This window comes from Mauremys mutica, chromosome 2 (assembly GCF_020497125.1).
Source record: "Mauremys mutica isolate MM-2020 ecotype Southern chromosome 2, ASM2049712v1, whole genome shotgun sequence".
Classification (NCBI taxonomy): domain Eukaryota; kingdom Metazoa; phylum Chordata; order Testudines; family Geoemydidae; genus Mauremys; species Mauremys mutica.
Window position 1 is genome coordinate 281,823,553 of NC_059073.1, and position 22,966 is coordinate 281,846,518.

The following is a 22,966-nucleotide window of genomic DNA, read 5'->3' on the forward strand; positions in this document are numbered from 1 at the left end:
TTGTGTGTCACACCTGCTCAAACCACAACCTTTATGATCCAAATACTCCTGGGCTTTCTGAAAATTTGGATCTGGGATTTGAATGCTGAGGCTTGGGCCCATATGTGCAAAATCTAAATGTGTCTCCCATCTAAAATGAAAAGAGGGCAATGGGTGCTTTTCCTAGTCATCTCACTTCAGCAAAGGAACAGAAAGTGGCCTGAAATTGCTTCCCATGATTGTCAATATGCCCGACAGAAGCCAGTTTACTGGGGCGTTTCTGAAAGGCTCAGGCCTACGAGATGGTGAGTGCCCTCAAAGCTCATTGACTTCACTTTGCAGGAAGCTATCAGCCACTTACAGCATTGGGCCCCAAGCTCCGAATGGAGCGGGAGGGAGCGAATGAGCACGTATGGCTGCAGTATGTACAGTATATATCAGCCTGAATTTATCAGACTGCAGGACAGGGCTGTCCTTAGCCATAGGCAGCTGCCTAGGGCACCAGTTTGTCCGGGGCACCACTCTGCCAGGAGCCCGGACGGACAGGAAGCAGTGGAGCATGTAAGAGCAGGGTTGGGTCCTAGAAAGAGCCGAATGCGCTGCCTGCAGCACAGTCTGAGGGGGGGGATTGGCTGCTGGTGTCTCTGAGAAGGGGTGGGGGAAGGAACTCACCTGTGAGTGTGACTCTCTCCCCAGTGTGAGATGCGGGACCCGTGGTAAACTTGTCCCCTGGGACTCATTCATTTACTCAGATTGAGGCTTAGCTGGCTTGCACAAACTGCACAGGCCGCTGTGGGCAGCGAAAAGGTCTACAGAACAGAAGCAAAGATCTCCTCTGTGCTTACAACCCCCACGTGGATCCTGGTAGGTGGGCAGGACAGCTTTTCCTCTGGGGATACAGCAAAGCCTCAGTTGCATAGCAATACATGGCCGATGCAGAAAATATTGCAAACGAGATCAAGACTTTTTGTTGTGGTTGTTATTGTAACTGCTGTTTGGTTTTTAAGTGAAAATATTTAATTTTATCGAATTGGGCTGAGACTTTATAACATCCAATGAGGAAAAGAGAAGCGTGTGTGTGGAGGTGAAGCGGATGATGTGGCTCTGTTTTTAAGAGTTGGCTAATGGCACAGAGATTTGATAAATAATTCTGTTTAATTTAAGCCTCAGCAGTTTCTAATCAAATTGCATCACCTGTGGTTCTGGTGCTTTTGTTCAGGCCAGAAAACTTCCCCTCTGCTACTATGAATTGTGAGCAGAGGCTTTCCAAGTATTAGAGAGCCTTGTTGAAGTTAAAGGAAATCATGTTCTTTCTAATAGCACTTTACTCAGGAGGGCTGAATAGATGGACTGCTAAAGTGTATACACTCTTGAAAAAAGATTGGGAGCTTGGCAAGGTTATTATGTGTAGCAAATTAGACAAGTAAACCAGAAGGGAAGGTAGAACAGCGGCTTTGTTCTGCTCTGGGGTGAGCTTTTCCAGGAGCAGATATTGCTTTTCCACAAAGTCAAATACCAATCTTTATATTCCTTTCATCAGATGGTGAGTAACAGAGGTTATTGGAAGAGAAAAAAAAATGGCTCGCTGCTGTTAACATCAACACATTTTAGCACTGATTGGAAAATAACAGCCCATGCTGGCGTAATTAGAGCCATCGAGTTTTAATTGTTGCTGTACTTGCAGAGGCAAAAAAGGAGGTTTTTAGCCAAATGCCTGAGTATAAAAAATGTTTTGCTTGTTTATTTAGATTGAAATTGGGATATGTCTGCTGGAAGCTGTATCTTCACTGTGCTGTTTTGAATACCTTTGAAAGCTGAATTATGAATAGCCTTAAGCAGTTTGCTCATGAGGCTGGCAACGCAAAGCCTTGCCTGAGTTGTCAATGGTTTTAAAGGTGTAAGACCTTCTCCTCCACTCATCTTGGAGCAAATCTTAAAGGGATAACAGCTTTTTAAAAAATAAATAAATTGTACTTTACCCATAGAAGGAAGAAAATGACCCTTTCATGCTTCACAGTAGTCTGTATCTCCCACCCACTCCACTCAGAGAGCGGGTCCCCAAGTACACAATTGCCTTATTAACACAATTGAAAGGTAATCCAAGTATAGCCAGGAATTATGTCACTTTGGAAATGATATAAACTAAACTGGAAGAAGGCACTTTTATTCTGGAATAAGTGCCCAGACAGGGAGTTATACTAGTATAGTTGTAACAATAAAGGTAAGGCTCTAATTGCAGGATTAGGGCCCTGTTGCTAATCTGCCACTGACTGGAATGGTGGTCTTCATTGATGAAGTGTCTAGCAGTTTATGGTGGAGACTCCTGAACCTCCTCTAAGTGAATCTGCAAAATGTGAGAAATACCATGACTTTACTACCGCTTCTCTTAGATTTTAAGGCCAGAAGGAATTATTATGATCATAGATTCACAGACTCTAAGACCAGAAGGGACTCTTGTGATCATTTTGTCTGACCTGTATAACGCAGGCTATAGGACTTCTCCGAGAAAATTCCTAGAGAATCTTTTAGAAAAAACATTCAATCTGGATTTCAAAATTGCCCATGATGGAGAATCCACCATCACCACTGGGAAATTGCTTCAATGGTTAATTTTAATTAAATGTTTAAAGTTAAAAATTAATGCCTTATTTCCTGTTCTAGCTTAATCTTCCAGCCATTGGATTGTGTTAGACCTTTCTCTGCTTGATTGAAGAGCCCATGACTTAATATTTGTTCCCCATGTAGCTACTTATGAACTGTAATCATCACCCCTTAACCATCTCTTTGTTAAGATAACAAGATCGAGCTCCTTGAGTCTATCACTATATGGTATGGTTTTTCTAATCTTTTAACCCTCTCCAATTTGTGAATATTTTTCTTGAATTGTGGATACAGTATTCCAGCAGCAGTCACACCAGTGCCGAATACAGAGGTAAAATAACTTCTCATTCCTACTCAAGAGTCCACTGCTTATGCATCCAAGGATTGTATTAGTCCTTTTGACCACAGCATCACACTGGGAGTTCATGTTCAGCTGATTATCTACCACAAATATTTTTTCAGTCATTGCTTCTGAGGACAGAGTCCTCCATTGTGCAAGTATGACCTATATTCTTTGTTCCAAGATGTATACATTTATAATTAGCCATATTAAAACACATACTGTTTGCTTGTACCCAGCTTACCAAACGATCGTGACTACTCTGGATCAAGTGATCTGCCCTCTTCATTATTTACCACTCCCCCAAATTCTGGTCATCTGAAAATATTGTCAGGGATGATTTTATGTTTTTGTTCAGGTCATTAATAAATCTGTTAGATAGCATAATGCCAGGAACTGATCCCTGCTGGACCCCCGTAGAAACACACATGCTCAGTCGTGATTTTTACAATTTTTACATTTACAATTAGCCAGCTTTTAATCCACTTATTGTGTGCCATGTTAATTTTATATCCTTCTATTTTTTAATCAAAATGTTATGAGGTGTCAAGTCAAACACCTTACAGAAGACTAAGGAAGTTACATCAACACTATTACTTTCATCAACAAATCTTGTAACATCATCAAAAGATACATAGACTGATCATCTGTCTAACAGAGACCTTAGAACCTCCCCCAGCAATTCCGCATCAAGCCCCGACTTCTGGTTGTGGTTATGCACTGGTGGTTGGTTTTTTATTAAAATGGATACAATTTTTATTTTTAAGAAATGTTAGCGTGCTTTACACGGAAGATGGGAAAAACCAAAGCTTGGTTCTGGGTTTCACATAATGTCTAAAACAACATTTTTACAACTATAGGAAACATTTTGGGGGAATTCCATGTAAAAATTTCTCCTAAATTTCTTGACATCATGGTTTATCAAGGGCAATTCAATTAAAAACCTGTTTTTTCCCCCTAGCTAAGCAGAAACTTGTCCTTTGCAAACAGTAAGGGTAGGTATAAAGTTACTATTGTAGGACTGTGTAACAGTCTGGGACTCAGCGCTGTGGCACCTCCTGCTGGTCATCTTGGGAAATTAGCTTCCAGCCTCCGGAGCGCCCCGTTGGCCAGTGTCATGCTACCACTGGCCCTCGTGTCCCTCCCAGATCCCAGGTGACCCTTTCACTGGGTGCTGCCCCCTAGCAGTACCCCCACTGTTTCTCCAGGTCTCCCCACTCAGGGGAACCCCCACCCACTACCCCCACCTTGCCTCAGTTATAGGCTACTGTGCCCAACTCACCCCTGCACCCTTGGGCAGACCGCAGTGTAAGCCACTCATCATAGGCAAGGTTGAGTCTGGACCTGCTGCCTCGGCCTACCCGTGGGCTGCCATCTGCAACCCCAGTACCCAATTGGCCTTGGACTAGGCCGTAGCTTGGGGTTTTCCAGGCCGGAGCTCCCATGGCCTTCCCCCAGCTCTGCTCCACTCTCAGTACCTTGCTTGACTCCCTAGCAGGCAGGCCCTTCTCTCTCTACAAGCAGAGAGAGACTGTTTGGGCTTCTGGCTCGTAGCCTCTTATAGGGACCAGCTGGGCCTGATTGGGGCATGGCCCCAGCTGTTACTGCCTTCCCCAATCAGCCCAGGCTTCCCTTCACAGCCTAGCCCTCTCCCAGGGCTGGCTTTAACCCTTCCAGGGCTGGAGCGGGTGACCACCTCGCTACAGACTGACTGTGATGCAGTTTGCATTGGACCCCTGAGTGTGCCCAGTGTGAACTAGATGATCCCAGAAATCCAAGCGGTTAGTAAAAGTGTTGTGTTCTCTCCCTAGGCAAGTGCCAGCGCCTACAGTAGGGCACAGATTTTCGAGAGAGCTTAGTAACCAGGATGCTGAGCTCTTCTGGACACTTATTTTGGAGCTCTTTTGAAAAACTGGCCCCCATTGTGGCTGCTGAGGTCTCTTGAAAATCTGACCTTAAATGTTCACCTAGCAGTCAAATATGCCAACTCTATGCAATTTACATAGTCAGGAGCGCCGCCAGCTTTTTTGCTGCCCTAGGCGGCGGAAGGTCCCGCCCCTGAAATGCCGCCCCCGACAGAGGCGGCAGAAGGTCCGGCCGCCGCGGTCGCCGCCCCCCAAATGTTAGCACTGTAGGCAACCGCCTAGGTCACCTAATGGGTTGCTCTGGCCCTGTACATAGTATCTGCATCTAAATTATTAAGTCTGACTGGCTGAATTACTGATGTAACCTGGTAGTCAGAAGATTAAATGTTAACATGTGTCCATATTTCAAGTGCAATTATTTACTGGGCAAAATTTGTATGCACGTGTGATAAATGAAGTGGGGGTAGCTTCTGTTTATGGACACCCAGCCGCCAATTAGCTATAAAATTCCTCTTAGTAGCTGTTCTCTACTTGCTTTACCTGTTAAGGTTAACCCACAGGTAAAAGGAACGGAAGTGGGCATCTGACCAAAAGAGCCAATGGGAGGCTAGAACTTTTTAAAAATTGGGAAAAAAAACTTTCCTTTTGTCTGTTGTTCTCCAGAGAAGGAAACACGAAGCAGCAATGCTATAAGCAGGAATACTGTGTAAGGCTTGAACCAGGTATGAAAATTCATCAGATCAGACCTAGAATTACTTGTTGGAAACTCCCCAGATATGTAAGTAAATTAGGGATATTTAGCTAGACATGATCAGGTTTATTCTCTTTATTTTGGCTTGTGGATCTCCTCTGTGCTAATCCCAGATGCTTTTGTTTGCTTGTAACCTTTAAACTGAACCCCCAAGAAAGCTATTTGGGTGCTTAATTTTTGTAATTGTTTCTTTTAAGATCTAGCAAAAAGCGTACATTCCAGATAATTTTTTTCCCTTTTGTTTTAATAAAATTTACCTTTTTAAAGAACAGGATTGGATTTTAGGTGTCCTAAGAGGTTTGTGCATGTTATTTGATTAGCTGGTAGCCACAGCTAATTTCCTTTGTTTCCTTTCTCAGCTCTTCCTGATGTGTGTGTGAGTGAGAGAGAAAGAGCTTGAGGGTACCCCACAGGGAGGAATTCCCAAGTGTTCCTTCCTGGATTCAAAGGGGTTTTTTTTGCATTTGAGTGGTGGCAGCATTTACCAAGCCAAAGTCAGAGAGAAGCTGTAACCTTGGGAGTTTAATACAAGCCTGGAGTGGCCAGTATTAATTTTTAAAATCCTTGCGGGCCCCCACTTCCTGCACTCGAGGTGCCAGAGTGGGGATTCAGCCTTGACAGCACAAAAAGGCTGTTTTTAAAAAATGAGGCCCAGTGTATTCAATGTATCCGAATATGGTCAAAGCTGTTTTATCCAGCACCTCATCAACCGGAAAGCTCTATAAACCAGCATTTCTGATCTTCATTGAAAGTCTGGTTTATGGTGCGGTTGGTGCGGGGCTGGCAGGGGGTTGGGGCGCAGGAGGGGCTGTGGAGCGTGGGCTCTGAGAGGGAGTTTGGGCTTGGGGCATGGGAGGGGGTCCAGGGTGCTGGATTCGGGGGGGTGCTCACCTCAGGTGGCTTCCTGTAAGCAGCATCCTGTCCCAGCCGCTCCTAGGTGGAGGCGCGGCAGGCGGATTTGTGTGCTGCTTTGCCTGCAGGCGCAACCCCTGCAGTGCCCATTGGCCACAGTTCCCAGCCTGCCACGCCTCCACTTAGGAGCAGCCGGGACAGGTCACCCCAACCCCCAGCCCCACACCCAAACTCCTTGCCGCTTAGTTAACTGGCATTTTTCACTTACTGGCACCCCCCATTCCCCCAACATGCCGCATAAAACAGCTTTTACTGTATTTTAGGTCTGAAAACAACAGAACCACAAACATGATCATTATAATCCACTTCCAGGAGAGATGAGAAGATGATCTCTCTAGGAACTCAGTAAGTAATTTTGCACAAGATGACCTTAAAAAAAACTGCTGGCAATCTACATTTTCTGAAATTTAAGCCTGTTTTCCTGAGTCGGAGGGTGAACTATGTAGCTCTAGTCCCCTGGTTACTGAGCAACAAGAGACTTTTCTGACCACTTTATGGCAAGAGAAAATAAAGGGCAAAAATCCCTGGGAAATAAACGCCTACAATAATTTTCTTGTAAATTACATTAATTAGGTTGCAGGCTACGGTTTATTGGCGCAATAAGATGTATCATAGCTGTATCAATTGTGCAAGTATCCGAACCGACTCCTCTCCAACAGAAGTGTTGGGGCTACTTCAAACACAGCCTGAGAGACTTCACATTTTATACAAGCCTCCTCTTGCCCCAGACCCAGATCACCTCACAATCATCCAGCCTCCTTGGAAGTAGAGAACAGGCCTGTTTAAAGGTTGGTTCAGTATCTGTGTTTTGCCATGAGAAGAACATCATTCTTGGGCCCACTCCTCTGATGCAGTCTAGCCCCTTCACCAAAGACTCTATCTACCTAAGGTACTAATGGTGTCCATCACCAGAGTATCCCGCTACCTCGCAATCATTAGTGCATTTATTCTTGCCGCTCCCCAGGAGAGAGAGAAGTACTACTGGCCCCATTTTACAGATGGGGGAACTAAGGCACAGAGGGTGGAGTCCACAAAGCTAAGTCCCAGTTTAGGTTCCACTGCAAATCACAGAACTCCTGCTGAACCCTATAGGTGCCTAAAATAACTTGGTGCCTACATTTTCAGAGTAAAGCTCCCTAGGCGCTGATGTTTCAGCCTCTTGGCGTGCACACTGCTGCCTCCCTCTAGGCGTCTCCTACCTAAGCCCCAGAGCCATTCATGAGCCAGGGGAATACAGGCACTCACTCGCCTATCTCATGAATGGGACCACCTACTGGATTGGGTGCCAATCAAAATCTGTCCAGAGGAGAGTTCAATCCTTGAGGGGGCCACTTAGGGATCTGGGGCAAAAATTGGTCCTGCTAGTGAAGGCAGGGGGCTGGACTCGATGACCTTTCGAGGTCCCTTCCAGTTCTAGGAGATTGGTATATCTCCAATTATTACCTTTATTACCTAGGAGATGGTGGTGGTGTCCAATTATACTTTCTCCCAGTGGTTAGAGCACTCTCCTGAGAGGAGAGACCCTGTTCAAATCCTTTCTCCCTGTCAAGCAGAGGAGAGAATTGCACCTGTCTCTCCCACATCCCAGGCATGTGCTGTAGCCACTGGGCTAAAAGTTACATCCTCCTCCTCCCCCTTCTCCTCTGGCTGCTTTCTGTGGAGCAAGGCAGGCTGAGTAATACCTAGCTATTGTATAGCGTAAATCTCAAGGTGTTTTACAAAGAAGTCTGGCATCATTAACTCCATTCTACAGAAGGGGAAACTGAGGCACCAAGCTGGAACTGACTGCCACTGCTTTGCTGGGCGACCTTGGGGTAAAGCCCCAGTCTCTTGAATCCCTGTCAAGTCCCCTCTCCATTAGTCCTCACCACCTCCCACAGGAGCTTACGATCACCATGTAGGTGCCACTGACACTTTCAAAACTGCCAATCAGCTGCTGCCTAAAGTTTCTACCAGTCAGCATCTGTAAAACCACCTAACCCTGACCTCAGCCCGCAGCTAACGAGCTGCTGGGAATGCCTGGCTTACCAGCAGGGCCTGATCTGGTAGGTGTGCTCTGAGATCTGTCAGCTGCTCCAGCAGAAGGGATGGACACCGATTCATTGAGGGTGTGGGGGCAGCATAGTACCTGCAAGCAGAGAGCTGGGGGCAGGGAACCGTAGGGTGAGTGGGAGCAGGAGACAGACACTTTGGCTCCCTAAGCAGCTGGCCTGTTTTGGGTGCTCAACTCCAGCAGTGGGTTTGTGGCTGAGGAGCCTGAGTGGAGGAGGTGCCTGTCTCTGGTCTGTAGGCCAGTTGCTGTGGTATCTTTAAGATGTGGATATTTGCCTACTAATAATTGTATTGAGACTCCCAACTCAGTTTAAATGGGCTCTCAAACAGCTGTCACACCAGTGATGAACAGGTGAAAGTCCCTCTCCCTGCCCATTACTAACCCCCTCGCCATCCGGCCTTCAACATTATTATTACGTCAGTCTAAACAGGCAGACAATGCTAAACATTATCACATATTTTTTTTCTCCTCACTTAGTTGACAGCTTTCCATTATTCACATTCAAATATCAAATTGCATCACAGTTTTTCATTGTTCATCGTGAAGTGATAGACGCTGGTCTAGGTGGACGTGACCTCTTGGGTCCGGCTAAGCCATTCCCCATCACTAATGGAAGGCAGACCTCTACACTCAATCCATCAGCGTTTCATCTCGGCTACTTTGCAACGTCTCTAATGTTGTTGCCTTAACCTCCCTTTGAAAATAATCCCATTGCAAAATTGACCTTAACATTTCCCTTTTTTGTGTCAGTCCATTATACACTCAATAATTTATCTCCCTCATTTGGGTGGCGCAGTGTAGCTGTGATGTATTTTCTGCTACAGTCTCTTACGGAGAATTGATCTGTGAAAGTTACATAGCACATCTACCTTGCCCCAGGATCAGACAACAAGCTGTCACTGCCTCAGTTAGTAATGTTTCCTCCGCCGATCAAACCAAGAAAGTAGTTTTGTATAGTGTCAACTTCCTTTTAACGTTACCTGCTGCAATTCACTCTAGAACTCACATTGTACAAAATGGCTTTTAACTGTGTTGCCTTCTAGGTGTCTACGGTCAGGTACCCAGAAACAGAACCGTCCAAAAGGAGAGGCTGTTTTTTAAACTTTGGCCTTAAGCCTTCATGTGACTGACACAATCAGAAGGATTTTCTCAGTGTGGCCTCAGCACAGAGGGCCAGATCATCAGCCGGCATGGCTCCACGGAAGCAAATGAAGGGAGGCTAATTTACACCAGCTGAGGCTCTGGCCCAGAATATAGTTAACGGGGCCTTATGAAGCAATGCAGTTTTTATTAAATTACCACGTGTTCTTCAACAGTACTTGACTCAGGAAGCCACCATCCGAACGCTTACCCAGAGCCAGGAAGGGTCTCTCAGGCGAGCCTGCTCCTATCTCCTGTCAGCCAGCACCTTCTCCACAGTAGGCGGGACTCAGATAAGAGCTGTTCTTCTTTTCTCCAGGTTCACAATGTGACATGTTGTTGTCCCGTTGAGAAGCATATGACATGATCTGTATTAGGTGATGGGGAAAGAGGACGGGGAGGGGGAAATAGCTTGGCAACAGCTTCTCAAGTAGACAATCAGCACTAATCCGCGAGCTAGTTCAAACTAAATCAGGGCAGAGTTGTTCTCCCTCCCTTCTTGTCCACAATTCCCCCCCGCCCCCACTGCCTGGAAAACGCCATCTAGTAAAACAACAGCGATTTTTTTTTTACAAGCTATGTATTTGCTAAGGATTGGGGGGAAGGTTGGGACCAGGGGTATGGGATGTTCCTAGGGGTGCTCTATGGGGCTGTTTTATTGTTTTGGTTCATTAAATGTACATTACTTTTAGCTGCCGGGTGGTCACCATTTACCATTGTACATCTAGCTGTCAGGGCACCTATGTGTTTCTCTGGGAATGTTTTCTAGTGTAGTTTCAAGGGTTGGGGTTTTTGTTTTGTTTTTAAAGCCTCACTGGATTCTCCAAAAGGCTTGCTGCAGAGGATGAGGCGATCAATCTGACTAAAAAAGGGCATTGAGGATTTGACAAGCCACCCCCACACTCTCTCTCACTCACACTCGGCTGAAAGGCAGGCCAGGGGATTCATATACTGCTGCTGGGTGCTGATGCTCAGCTATGACAGAGAGAGCCAGGAATCAATCACTTTGATGTTTTATCTCATCCCTAAAGATAACTGTTAGTGGCCTGTTTGGTGACTGCTGTAACGCTCCTTTACCAGGCCTTTTGAAGTACTATAGACGCACTTTACTGCCTGTTGTGAGAGCGGAAAAGCTGACACCAATGCTGCCTTGTGAAATGGCCGTCAGGGACACCACATGAACAATGCGGCTGTGCTGACTGGAATCTTTCCCCATTGCCCATGGACCTCTGCGGTTGTCACTCAATGGCCTCGCATATAGATCTCTAATCCACATGCATCTTTGCCGCAGGCCCATGTAGAGCCCTAACAGATCTTGTCCTGGCTGAGCAACAGCTTTTGATTATTACTGTAGGTTAGGGGCTATGAAGCTTTGGAGATAAGACGCCACAGATGAAGCTGGCCACTGCTGTACAGTAAAAATAACTGGGGCCGTTTGACTGGAGCTCAGCAGTACCAGTTTGCAGGGAGTTATAGACTTTTACCTTGGTTTCATGGGCTGACACTTCATTTGCATTTAGGATTTCAAATCTGAGCCCCCTTCAAAGCTAAGCCGAAACTGACCATTGTGTTACCTGATTTGGTGTGGGAGCTAAAAATCAGCTGAGGCTTTTTCAAAACTGTAGCCAGGGTGTTCGTGTACTATGCGCTGGGAAATAATATGAGAACAAACTAGGTTGTTACTAGAACTGGTCTGAAATTCTCTTCTCCCCCTGCCCTCCACGCAAAACACCCCCAAAACAAACAAAAGCGGAACACTTTCTTCTGAAAACCAAAATATTTCAGGCAAGACCCATTTACAATGATGCACCGGGAAAGTGAAATAAAAAACAAAGCTATTTCCTCTAAAAGGCAGAGGGCACTGTTTACACACACATTGTGTTTACAAAACATAGCAGGTCAAGTTCAACCCTGGTGTTTCGCCAGTGACTGCTTTGCAGTTACACCAGGGATGCATTTGGCTCAGTGTGTTTCAGTAATGTGTGCCAGGCAGAGAGGCACCCGCAAATGAATTTATCCAAAGATGTGTTTAGATTCAGATGCTCATGGACCAAGGAGCACCATCACTGTCACTTTTTGGCCTGGTAGACAGGAATCTTTGGGGAGAATCGTTGATCTGTGCCCCGTGGGCCAGCTCCTGATTTCCTGGATACCTCTTTAGTGGTAGAACAAATAGAATTTCACATACATGCAGTTGGGCATTTAAAAACTGAACACATTGGACTGGATTCCTCCCTTCTGTAATAAACCCCCCTGGGAGGGGATCCCCTTGTGGAGTTTTCCCCCAATCGTCCCGTTGGGGGAGTTGCCCTACCCCAAACCAGCCAAGGGCCCAGTTCTCAATCTCAGTGGATCCACAGGAGGCACAGACGTTCCCTCCCTCCACGTTAGCCCTGGAGCACCCATCCATATGCTTCCTGGGCATGTGGCTGCACTGGACTGCCCCACAGGGTGGGAGTGCCTGTAAAGGGGAACCCTTAAAGGGGATTCCCCACCAGGGAGAGGTATTACATCCCCTGGCTAGTTTACATTCCCCAGGTGCTCTTCATGAGGCTGGTGGGAGAACAATGTGAATCCTCCAATCCCTGCTCCCCCACTATGTAGTTCCCTTTGGGGGCGGGGCTGAGAAGGGGGCGACTGTGCTGTCGTAGCAGCTGACTCCCACCTCTTTCTGCACTGGAAGGGGTAGGAAGGGGAAATCTGTGCATGCAGGTTCCCTTCCTTCCATGCATAGATCTAGGAGCCACTTTCTTGCACTTTTGCTCTTTCCTTCCCCTCCCCCCGAAAAAGCCAGAGCATTGTAATATTCCTGGTGGATTGGTAAGAGGAAACTACTGCATACAAGTGAGTCTGAATTCTGGGAAATAGAAGAGCACCAGCTAATAGCATGTAACAGTGCACTTACAGCCTTTGAGTCATTCCTTCTCCAGTAATCTGTATGTCTGAAATCAATACACTTGCTGAACCCCACCAGTTTATCAGCAATGCTGCTTCCTGTGACTTTCTTGCTCTTTGCTTGGTCCCTGGTGCGTTGTTGGCTAATCCACCTGAAATGCTGAAGCAATACAGAGCATCTTCTTCAGGTGTGAGAGAGCTTTCTCAGTGCAAAAGCCAAACTGGCAAAAAACCTGCCATCCCCAGCTCTGAAGATGAACTCATCAAAAATGTAACATTAGTTTTCTAGCAACATTTTGGAAACTCACTATTTAGAAACTGAAATTAATTACCGTCATAAATAATTCTCACACGTTCCCTGTAAATACCAACATGGAAAGCAGTGCAAATCTAAAGTCCTACCCGTACAAAAATAGTTGATAATCTCCTAGCTGATGTCTGACATGCAGCATTACAGAGTGCAAGGTAGTTTGGATTCAAAAGAGCTGCTAGTATATAAAACTTTCCATGGTAGCCCTCTTTATGTGACTGATACATCTGTTAGGTAAAAAGCAAGTCCTTACTTACCTCTCCAGCACCCGAGTTCGTGCGGAGTTGGTATGGGGCTCACAATCTGTCAGAGACCAGACAACACTTTGTTGATCAACGGGCTTACACTTATCCTTAGCTTAAAAGGCTTCGGAGTAAGTGTGGCAAGTTTATTAGGGTTGAGCATCAATATTTATACACAGAAGTAAACAAAGTGATTAACAGATCATAATGGTCATGCATAATTAATCAAGATTCTACAGGATAAAACAGGTTAAAATGTAAATTAGAAAAGACAAAGGGGGAGATGGCTACTTAAGGGGAGGGGGGGTGTCATGAGTAGTTTGCAGGTCAGAGCTTTGATTAAAAGTTTCAGACAGAGACATCAAGTCTGAGTTAAGTTTCAGTTCATCAAAAGTTCAGACTCAACATTCCTCCATTTGTAGCTTTGGGATAACTATTTACCAAAAGCTACACCCCATTTTAAGGAGCCAAGGGCCGCTTGGCAATTTCAGCCTGGGCCAACTCGAAGAGAGTAAGACCTTTGGCTGAAGTAGGAAAAGAATAAACTGACCCACATGAGTTTATGAGGGAGGGGACACACTGAATACAGCAACACAGTATTATAAGGATTACTATGGCCCCAACAATACCCACCAAGAGTTTTTTAACCCACCCAAATCCAGGCAGCCAATTTTATAAGGCTCACCACCAATCATAAGGTGGCTGGCCAGAGGAGTAGTTCTTAGCCATTTCCCTTAGATGTTTGGTACGTTGAAAGGTGTCAGGGTAGGTGTTATTTACAAAAACACAGCATTTTTCATTTATGAGGGCGCAAGTTCCTTCCTGGGTTGCTAACATTATGTCTAAAGCCATTTGGTTTTGCAACGCTAACTGGCGCAGTTGGGACATTTTCCCGGCCTGATTTTTAAATAGGGTCGCAGTTTTATTGGTTAAAGATTCTAGTAGTCCCTGTAGACAGATGACACCACCCCTCAAGCTAATAAGACCAGCCCACCGCTGCCACGACAAACCATCACGGATATTAATATCTCTGAAGGTTTCACGGATGTTACGAACATGGGGAAAATGGGGGGGGGGTGAGGGAGATGCGAGAAGGCGGTGTGAGCCACGCTAAATAACATGACCCTGCCCAATCAGGGGAGAGAAAGTAATAAGCTTTGGGCCCGCACACCCAGTATGTTCCATACATTGCGTTTCGGGTATTTCATTTTTTAAAGTAGGAGGTAACCCACCACCCGTTGGACCACTGTTCCCCTAGTAACGCAGAGGGGTCGTTGTTAGTGGTGTTTTTAAAGTGCAGTGTAGTACTGCTTGAGCAGTTGTAGAAGGCAATTGTATATTTCTTAACAATTAGTTGGACACCCTTGTGATCTGAGCAGGGCTTCTTAAAAGCTGACTTTGAAGGCTTGCCCACCCATGAAAAAGTTGGATCGGGGTGAGGGATCCACATATGGGATAAGTGGGATGCGCAAGGCTTGAAGCCAAGATTCTTACTAAAGGCGGTGCCATTAAAATACATGTTGCATTTACTGGTTTCCACAAAAGTTGACCCCTTTTTTTTAACAAAACACAGTGATTCTGTCTGATTTGTTACCCTGAGATATCTGTTAATTGGCACTCCTGTTTTGTCCCATGTAAGATTGTGTTGGACTGGATCTTTTATTCTAGCTGGTGGCATCCAAGTCATATTAGCAGTGGTCAGGGGAATGGGTGTGAAGGGGAGTCCCTGTTCTGCATTTACTGGAAATTGAGTACATACCCAGCAATTACTTCTATTTTCTAAAATACGAGTTTTAACCTCGTGGGAATATTTAATAAAAGCATTATTTTTATAAGCAGAAAATAAACTAAAAAGGCATAATAAAAAACATACAGTTGTCAGAATAAAAGGTCCTCTTATTTTTTTTGAGTCAATTTAAGTCTGATGTCTGAAAGAGGTAAGCTGGTCCACTGGTCAGAGGCAGTGTTCTCAGTGGTGGCAAGAGCTGCTGGTCCGTCACTGTGGTTCACTACGGCTGGCTTGACGTGGGAGTGGTGGATTCAGGATTTGCGTTCTTTCAGGAACACTGCAGTCTGGGTTGTTAAAAGAACCTGGTGGGGTCCAGTAAACCTCGGCTGGAGGGTGTTGCCACGAACGAACTTTTTGGCCCAGACGAAGTCCCCTGGTTGGAACGGGTGGATTTGTTCTTCTAGTGGCACGGTCTGGGAAAACTGCGAGGCTTTCCAAAGGGTATGGAGGCAAGCCTGTAGGGAGAGAAACTGGCACGCGGTCATATGATCCCCTCCCAATAGTGAAACATCAGTACGTGGTCGAGCCCCCAAAGTGTTAGGTAAAAAGCAAGTCCTTACTCACCTCTCCAGCACCCGAGTTCGTGCGGAGTTGGTATGGGGCTCACAATCTGTCAGAGACCAGACAACACTTCGTTGATCAATGGGCTCACACTTATCCTTAGCTTAAAAGGCTTCGGAGTAAGTGTGGCAAGTTTATTAGGGTTGAGCATCAATATTTATACACAGAAGTAAACAAAGTGATTAACAGATCATAATGGTCATGCATAATTAATCAAGATTCTACAGGATAAAACAGGTTAAAATGTAAATTAGAAAAGACAAAGGGGGAGATGGCTACTTAAGGGGAGGGGTGGGTGTCATGAGTAGTTTGCAGGTCAGAGCTTTGATTAAAAGTTTCAGACAGAGACATCAAGTCTGAGTTAAGTTTCAGTTCATCAAAAGTTCAGACTCAACACATCCATTGCAAGTGGAAACTCTCACTATATGAAAAGAGCTGTATTTCATGTCATGGTAAAAAATAGGCAGGAGGCAGAGACATTCTACTGCCATTTGATATAAGCAATCCTGTGGTTAAACTCATGCCTATTGTAGCTCCATTAAGCTTACTGGGATTAATTTGTCTCATGAAGTTTTATGAGTTTCTTCAATGAAAATACAGGCTAGCTATAAGTTCAAACAGTAATTCAAAAGAAAACTGTAATTTTAACTGGACTGTTACCATGTAAGGCATTTGAATGTAACTATCACAACATCCAACTTTTAAACATATATACTGAACAGCCACCGATAACTAGTTGTTAGAACAAATGTTGAACTATATCTTTAGAAATGTGTTTTATTACATTTCAGAATTAATGCCATGTCCATGAAAGCGAGAGAGCTAATCCTGAGTTTTCTGAACCAGGCACAGGCTGATGGTACTACTCTTACCCAATTTGACCTGAGCAGTTAGCCAAGATTCAGGGTCTTGTGGGTTGTTTCCATTTGGAAAAGAAATTGTTGATGGAGTGAGGTATTTTTTTTGGTGCAATCCTGTTTATGTACAGAGAGTCGTATCTCCCTGAACACAAACAACAGGAGTCAAACAACAGGAAACAGTGTCCTTGCTGTATAGCCCAAGCCTCTTTTTCCACCAGCACTCTGCCTCAAAAGCTCTTTCTAAGCTTTCTCTCAGGGTTATGCTACAAGTGATTCTCTGTCTGCCCTTGGCTTTTTGCTGCCTTGTCTGTCTGGTTCTGTAATGTTTTCTGGCTCTGGCTGCCCTCCTCCCCTCCATAGCGCTACCAAAACCAACGCCCAGTTTCTGTGTTTGCATTCAGTCCCCAGTCAACCCTGTCCACCTGCTAGCTCAGCTCCTGACCAACCGTACATGTGCCTACATTTTAGAGAGTGACTCCTACTATTTCAACTATCTTACGCCAAAAGGAGCTTAACTGCTTCTTAAATTTATCCTTAACGAAGGGTGGCTAGTATGGCCATCAGCTTCAACAAGGTTTCACCAAACCCCTAGCGTAAGTCTACAGAGATGGGCATGGTATAGAAGCGTAGACAGGGCAGGAAGTCACACTGAAAGCTTCCTGGCACAGCTTGGCCAATGAATCTCAATTCTGAACTACAACACTCCTGATTTTTCTAGTCTTGAAGCTTCACATAATCTCACCCTCTGCACCAGGCACTTCTGAAACATCCTTCACCGTTCCAGTTTCGAGGTCCCCAAATAGCTCAGCTAATGTGACTTGCTCATGAGTAGCAATACCCCAGCTAGTCCAGACCCCTGCACAGCTCTGCCAGTGCACCTCCATTTTGAGCCACAACTCCCTCTGCTATTCTAATCCCACTGACTTCCATGAGAGATGGATGAGCAGCTAAGTCCTTAGTAGCATTTGACCATCATCCCAGCAAGCTCCCTGCCAAGGAAGGACTATGTTCAGTGCATTTGTTAGTGTTTTGCCCAGTCTAATTTTAGAGGTCCAGGGTGATGGCTCTTCTGCCATTTCCCTTGAGAGACTGTTCCACATCTAAATACCTACAGGGCCAGTGCTACCATTAAGGCGAACTAGGCGGTTGCCTAGGGCGCCAAGATTTGGGGGCGCCCAAAAGCGATGCCCCCAATTTTTCTTTTACAGCAGTTCCTCCCGGAGCATGGTGGCTGCTCCACTTCTCCGGCCTCCCAGGCTTGCAGTGCCAATCAGCTGGGAGGCGGGAGAATTAGAGCAGGGGCGGCGTGTTCGGGGAGGATGCGGAGCAGAGGGCTGGCGGGGAGCTGCGGGGGGGGGGGCGCCTCAGGGCAGGGGGGGAGCTGCCACAGGGGGCGCCTCAGGGTGGCGTGGGCGGGGAGCTGCCACAGGCTGGGGGCGGGTGCAAGGTGGAAGTTTCGCGCCCTAGGCGAAACTTCCTTGCACCGGCCCTGAATATCTATCACTGTCAGGAAGCTTTTTATCTGAGATTCAGTCTGAATTCCCCCTATGTATCACAGGATAATTCTGCTCCATCCTTGGAGCCCTGTCCAGTCCCTATGTATGTCAATGGGAATCTTTCCTTTGGCTTTTAATGGAAGTTGGATAAGGATCTTTTGCTGAAAATATTTGACAAGCATTGGGCTGTCAACATGTTCATGCTAAATATTTTTAAGGTACTCCAAGGCTCCAGATATTGTATTTTGAGAGGATTACAGATTTAAACTCTAGAGGGTAAACTCTGCTCCCCCTCTAAGGTAAGGTTGCCTTCTGCTCCCAAATGTTGGTGAATTGGTGGAAAGAATGGCCACAGAGCTGCTCCACTGGCATAAGCTACTTACCCAGAGCTGCAGTAGAAAGAAGCTCCAGAGGGGAAGGAGTTATCTGCCCCTATCTACTGGTGAGCAGGTGGAACTATGGCTATTGAGAGCTTCATTTGCTTATGCTTTTCACCCAGAATTCCTTCAGTAAGACTTTGGGAGTCACCATAACTGTACAAAGTCCAGAACTGGGCTGCTAGCTGAGACAAACTAAGAAGGGAAAAGGCTCCTCCTTTGGGGCAAGGAGTGTCTCTCTGGTGGCCAGGCTTCTGCTTTCACTACTAGCTCCTCTACACTGTGATGTTGCGAGGGTTCTTGGATGGGAGCTGATACAGAGGTGACCTCTCAAGGGGTGCAAGGCAGAGAGGGCTCTTTGCTGAAGCTGCAGAGGAAAGCAGCAGAGCTGTGTGAGCACCAGTGAGGCACCTCTTACCCAGGCACTAAGTAAAGCTGAAAACACTATTGCTGAGTGTGGAGAAGGGACTATGTTAACTTGAAATTGTATGATAGGAGAAGCTTTTATAGGATAAGTGTTGTTAAGCAAAATTGTATGAGGGTGTGTAAAGCCGCTGGTGCACAGAGACACAGAGGCTTGGACTCCTGGACAGTAGCTTCCCCCCTGCCTGGGCTGCCTGTTTGGTACTATGGGGGGGTTTGAATTTGAATGATGGTCAGCTGGCTCCTGAGGAGAGAGGGAGCAAGATGAGGGGAGGGGTCGGAGAGCCAGATTTATCAGGAAGGAAGCGTTGCCAAGCTCGGATCAAATCAGGTTTTCCTTCTGGGAATCAGAAGTAGAAGGGTTACTGAAAGCTATTATTATGTTTATGTTATAATTACTCTGGTGAAATAAAAGCTCAGTGGATTATTCAAATCCAGAAGTCAAAGGAGTAAATCGGTGGGGTCTGATCTGCATTGCCCTTGAAACAGAGTTGGGCAATCCTGGCTGCTTTTCCTAAGATTTACAGGCAAGTGTTCTGAGAGGAAGCTTAGGGGATCTTCTTCTTCCTTTTTTCTTTTGTATGGCTTAAAAAAAGCAAAGTCTAGGTTGGTGATCCAATTGATTGCTCCCGGTAACATGGAGTGAATGGCAGATACTACCGAGATATGATCATTTGGGACATTGATATTGATGAGGTGTTTCATAGTTTGAAGTCCATTTCCACCATCACAACTAGGACTGTATCTCAGTCCCCATTTATGGAGAAGGTAGGCACATCTGCCATGCAATGGGCAGATGTGGTTCAAAGTGGACATTTTCCATGCAAGTGAAAAGCCATTGGGTTCTTTGGCTGAGTCTTTGAGGTGTTTCTTCAGGACATGGGCATCCTTCCAACTTGGCTCCCCATTGATCTTCAGGGGAAAAGCCCATGTCTTCGAATTCTTGTGCTGCAAGCCAAAAAGGTTTTTTTGGTTTTGAGTTGGAATTTCAGTATATTATTTAAGTCTTTGTGTACTAGAAGGTCCTTGTTCCCTCAAATACGATGAAACTCATGAAGAATTCTCATGTCATAACCAGTTTCAGGTGAGTGGATATCTGCCAGTACAGGAAGCGATTGCTGTGGCATTGATTTTACTGTGCCTGTAATAATTCACATGAGAGTGTTGAGAATTGACGAGTGATATGTGGGAGCTATGTGTCCGGCTAGGTGGCAATGTTCTGTGGTGGAGTAGACAAGGGTCAGTAAATAGGTCCATAGAGTTTTTTACATTGGCTTCCCAGATCATTCTTGCTACTTTCTGGATGAGATTTACATGCATCTTTATTTTGTCATGAACGTTTTTCAAGTGCTGGTGGTATATGAGGCTTTGGTCTAATGGCACAACAAGATATTTCAGGGTAGGATTGTGCCTTATTTGCTGGCCACAGAAATCCATGTGCAGTTCTGCCCTAGCCTTTTGATTGTTTACACAACAGCCTTAGGGGGTTTTGGTTTAGACACCAATATAAGAAATACCTTTCCAGGGTTTTAAGGTCCTTAGTTAGGATTTGTTCTCTGGTAGGTAAATCCTGTGCTTGTGTGGTCAAAGCAATGTCATCAGCATAGATACATTTCATGCTGATCTTTGGGAAAGGTTGCTGGTGTAGACAATAAACAGAATTGGTGCTAGGGCTGTGCGTGCTCTGCTGACCTGGTCACCAAAGACAACACAAAACCTATGGTTGGTCAGAACCTCTCAGAAGAATTTTATCATTTCATTGCATGGGAATAATTTTGCTGGCTTTCAGAAGAAGGCCATTCCTCATAGGTCGGGAACAGCAGCCAATGGGAGCTGTGGGGGTGGTGTCTGTGGGCGAGAGCAGCACACAGAGCCATCTGCTGTACCTCCACCTAGGAGACGGACTTGCTGGCTGCTTCCAGGACACAGCGCGGCGTGAGGACAGGCAGGAAGCATGCCTTAGCCTCCTCACTGCGCTGCTGACCGGGAGCCGCCCAAAGTAAGCCCATGCCCCAATCCTGAGCCCCAACCTCCTGTCCCAGCCCATAGCCCCCCCAAACCCATAGCCCCCTCCTGCACCCCAAACCCCTCATCCCCAGCTCCACCCCAGAGCCTGCATCTCCAGACAGAGTCCTCACCCGCCCTGCAGCCTAACCCCGAGCCCTCTCCCACACCCTGAATCCCTCTGCCCCACCTCCTAGTCTGGAGCCCCCTCCTGTACCCCAAACCATCATTCCCAGCCCCACCCTGGAGCCTGCACCCCAAGTTAGAGCCCTCACCCCCTCCTGCACCCCAACCCCCTGCCCCAGCCCAGTGAAAGTGAGTGAGGATGAGGGTGAGTGAGCCTCCAAGGGAGGAGGAATGTAGTGAGTGTGGGGCAGGGCCTTGGAGAAGGGGTGGAGAAGGGGGCATGACCTACAGGAAGGGGCGGGGCTCGGGAGTTCAGTTTTGTGCGATTAGAAAGTTGGCAACCCTCCCTAGCCCTGTTATGTGCTGAGGCACAACCAATGTCATCAAATCAGCATCTGAACATCTCTCAGTGAAGTCTTGGATTGAACAGCAATGGAAATAGTTATTCTGCAAGAAGTGACTTCCTCCGGAGCCACTTTAAGAGAACCATAGGCCCAGCTCTATGAATTTGCCACTTGAATGTCACGTAGGGGGTTAAAGGCGGTACTAGCAACCCAGAGCACCAGTCTTGGCCAAAGCGTGTTTCTAGGCAGAGGTAGGTTGTGACACTGGGCTGGGTGGGGGAGCTTCGGGATAGGCCCAGGCAGCACTTCCCAAGGGACTGGAGACAGGACTCTGGCCCCACACTAGCCACTGACACCAAACCATGAGTGTGGTTTAGCAGACAGGGAAGGGACATGATAAAGGGACATTTGCCTCCTGGACAGTCACACTGGTGGGTGGGGAACTGGGTTAATGGAATACTGACAAAGTTATTGTGGGGGAGTGTTTTACTTACTCACTTGCTGCTGTGTTTTCCCAAGCTGGTGCTGTGGTCCCTTTCCCCCTAAAGTTTTCCTTCTTTTATACACAGCCTCAGTGCTCCCAAGCAGGAAGTATTGCCTACTAAGGGTACCCAGGGACGGTAGTTTAGTGTTCCCAGAAATTGTGTGTGTGTGTGTGTGTGTGTGTGTGTGTGTGTGTGTGTGTGTGAGAGTGAGAGTGAGAGAGAGAGAGAGAATTAAGCTGGTGGAGTTTGTTTTAAGAGGGACTCCTATCTATTTGAACCAGCCCTTGTTATTCTTAAGAACATCTGGTAGCAGGGTAACATATTCAGGAGATGGGCTTCTGCCTGTGAGAGCTGAGGACTCCAACTTTGTAAAGAGTGAAATCTGGAAATGCTATTACTCAGCTAATTTCACAAGGACCTATATCAGCTTCCATCTTCAGGGGCAGAGCTCAAATCATCCTTGAACCAGGCCCTGTCCCAGTGTCAGTCTATGTCCACAGATGACATTGGATGACATGAAATGCCTGTCTTCCACGTGCGTACGAGCACAGACTGGAAACAATCCATGCCACACAAATCCAGTATGTGAAAGCAGATTGACTCCAGAGCAACTTTATGGAAATCAGTGTAGCTATTCCTCAGTCATGCTGGTGTAAATGAGAGCAGAACCTGGCACCTGGTCTTATGTGTTTAGAGCACAATGATGCTACATAAATAATACAACATAATAATATAGCTCCCAATAGGCACTTACCATTGCTTTATTAGGTATCTTGTCAGTGCTCCAGTTGGCACCGAGGTGACCTGAAGTTATGCAGCAATTGCCCAGAACGAGACAGTCTATAATTCAGTTACAGAATAAGTGGTCCCTAACAAGGCATATGGTTATAAAGAGCCAGTTCTGTTCAGTTACAGTGAAGTAAATCTGGAGTAATTCCACTGAAGACAATAGTTTTAACCCCGATTTACACCAGCGAGGCAAAGAACAAAATCCCACCCTTAGAAAGAAGTCTGAATTAAAACCACAAGATGTTGAGAAGAGTGCTCTTTGGAAGCCTCCCACTCTTCCTACCTGTCCGCTGTCCCTCCCTCTCCTCCTTTCTTTTCTCTGTTCATCTACCACTCTAAATAAGTACCTTGGCAAAGTCCCATGTGACAGTTAATGGTCATATTTTCTGGCTTTGTTGTGAAGGCTGTTGTGTATTTGGTTGTCATGGGTTTTGTTACTATGGCAACTGAGTTAGACTATTAAGGGATAGCTCAGCCGGTTTCAACCGGCGGAGTGAGCTCTCTGTTCCTGTAAATAAAATGGAGGTTTTGGTTAGCTGTCTGCTCTCTGGCCTCAAGTGATTGCTTCCTACACCGGCTGCCCCTAGGACATAACACTGGCGACGAGGATGGGATCCTGGTGTT

General features: G+C 46.1%; 1 long non-coding RNA gene across 2 annotated transcripts; it reads right to left on the reverse strand.

Moving 5' to 3' along the window:
- Nucleotides 1-2,173: 2,173 nt before the first annotated feature.
- LOC123364749 lies at nt 2,174-22,762 on the reverse strand. Of its 2 annotated transcripts, none has more exons than XR_006577250.1 (4): nt 22,690-22,762; nt 12,547-12,696; nt 9,853-10,009; nt 2,174-2,323 (listed from the first exon to the last, which is right to left on the reverse strand). It is a non-coding gene; the product is annotated as an uncharacterized LOC123364749 (long non-coding RNA). The 2 variants fall into 2 exon arrangements; XR_006577249.1 differs by having other exon boundaries at nt 22,626-22,735.
- Between the last annotated feature and the right edge of the window lie 204 nt (nt 22,763-22,966).